Consider the following 2,574-nt stretch of genomic DNA (forward strand, 5'->3'; position numbering starts at 1 on the left):
GAGGTAAACAGAGAATTCACAACTGAGGAATCTTGAATGGCTGAGAAGCACTTAAGGAAATGTTCAACATCCCTAGTCATCAGCGAAATACAAATCAAAACCACCCTGAAATACTAACTCTCACCTGTCAGAATGGCTAAGATCAAACACTCAGGTGACAACAGATTCTGGCTAAGATGTGGAGAAAGAAGAACACTCCTCCATAGTTGGTGGGATTGCAAGCTGGTATAACCACACTGGCAATCAGTCTAGAAGTTCCTCAGAAAATTGGATAGACCACTACCTTAGGGCCAAGCTATACCTCTCCTGGGCATATACCCAAAAGATACTCCAACATATAACCAAGACAGAAGCTCCACTATGTTCATAGAAGCCTTATTTATAATAGCCAGAAGCTGGAAAGAACTCAGATGCCCTTCAACAGAGGAATGGATACAGAAAATGTGGTCCATCAACACAATGGCGTACTATTCAGCCATTAAAAACAATGACTTTTGAAACACAGGCAAATGGATAGAAGTAGAAGTGATCCTGAGTGAGGTAATGGAATCACAAAAAAAAAAAAAAACCAAAAACCAAAAACAAAACAAAAAAAAACAAAAAACAAAAAACTCATACATGGTATGCACTCACTGATAAGTGGATATTAGCCCAAAAGCTTGGATTAACCAAGATACAATTCACAGACCACAGGAAGCTTAAGAGGAAGTATGACCAAACCACAGATGCTTCAGTCCTTCTTAGAAGGAGGGAACAACAATATTCATAGGAGGATATACCAAGACAAAGTTTGAAGTAGAGACTGAAGGAATAGTCATTCAGATACTGCCGCACCTGAAGATCCAGCCCATATACATACAGCCACCAAACCTAGACAATATTGATGAAGCAAGAATTTCATACTGACAGGAGTCTGATATAGCTGTCTCCTGAGAGGCTCTGCCAGAGCATGACAAATACAGAGGCGAATGATAGCAGCCAACCATTGAACTGAGAATGGGATCCCCATTGGAGGAATTAAAGAAAGGATTGAAGGAGCTGAAGGGCCTTGCAACCCCATGAGAACAACAATATCAACCAGAGCTTCCATGGAATAAACCACTACCCAAAGACTACATATGGACAGACCCATGTCTCAAGCTGCATATGTAGCAAAGGATGGCCTTTTGGAGCACCAACAGGAGGAGAAGCCCTTGTTCCTGCCAAAGCTGAACACCCCCTCCCCTAGTATAGGGGGAATATCAGGGTGGGGAGGCAGGAAGAGGTGGGTGGTTGGGTGGGGGAAACACCCTCATAGGAGAAGCAGGAGGATGGATGGGATAGGGTGTTTATAGACAGGAAACCATGAAAGAGGAGACCATTTGAAATGTAAATTAAAAATACCCAATAAAAATATAAATAAATAAATAAAAACAGTTGTTACAAGTTTCTAGACTGGTCCAAGTCAAGGAATCTCATACAAGAAATTTAGACACAATAAGTTGAACAGCAAAGATAAAAATTTCAATTGAACTCTTAACAAGTTGTTCTCAGCAATAATCAGTTTCTGCATATTGAATAGCTTATGTTTTTAATTCATATTTGTTATTTCCAATACCTGAAATAACTTTCAGTATTCTTCAACATATAAAGAGGACACAGAAGCTTCAAATAATTTTTTAATTAAAATTTCCTCTTTGAGTGCAATTGAAGGCCACACATATGAGATGCATGTCTCAAACTTTTCTTCTAATTTTCATATACATTTTTATTAGATATAACCTCCATTAGCATGGAGAAATCAACTTTATGTTTTGGTATTTATTTGTACGTTTATTTGTGTGCATAGTTGTATGTATCCAGATATGGAGATACATACTTATACTACTGTATAAGTGAGTATATGCATGTATCTGTGAGAAAAATGTGTGTGTGTGTGTGTGTGTGTGTGTGTGTGTGTGTGTGTGTATGTCTACCTAGTAGAGATCAATTTCAGGTGTTTTTTCCTCAGGCAGTGTCCAACTTCTTTTGTTTGCCCTTGTATTTTGGATTTATTGAATTTTCTTTTCTTATTGGTCCATACAATCTAGACATGAATTGTTTGAGACACAGTCACTATGCTGAGTGGGCAGTCAATTCCAGTGATCTGTCTGTCTCAACCTACCCAGTGTAGGCATCACCATACAGACCTACTTCTTTTACAAATGGGTTCTAGGCATATAACTTAGATTGTAATGCTTTTAAGGTAAGCATTTTACTGACTGGGCTTTCTCTCCATCCCAATTCTGCAAGGTTCTTATTAAACAGAAAAATAACTAAAATTAAAGTCATATTATACATAAAATAAATTATGTCAAAATGGGTACTTTATTATATCTAATTTTACTTTATTTTATTATTATTGCATTTAAGTATGTCATGCTTGTAACCATGTTGTTAATAGCACACAAAATGTGTGAAATAACCTTCTGGATTTTAATATTCTCATCTTTTCTATAATAAACCCACTCCCTCAACAAAAAAGGGTGAATTTTGAACATTTGTCTGATTCTTTCATCTCATTTCTTAACACTGATGAAAATGCCAATCAATTCT

Source organism: Rattus norvegicus, chromosome X (genome assembly GCF_021556685.1).
Source record: "Rattus norvegicus strain SHRSP/BbbUtx chromosome X, alternate assembly SHRSP_T2T, whole genome shotgun sequence".
Taxonomy (NCBI): Eukaryota; Metazoa; Chordata; class Mammalia; order Rodentia; family Muridae; genus Rattus; species Rattus norvegicus.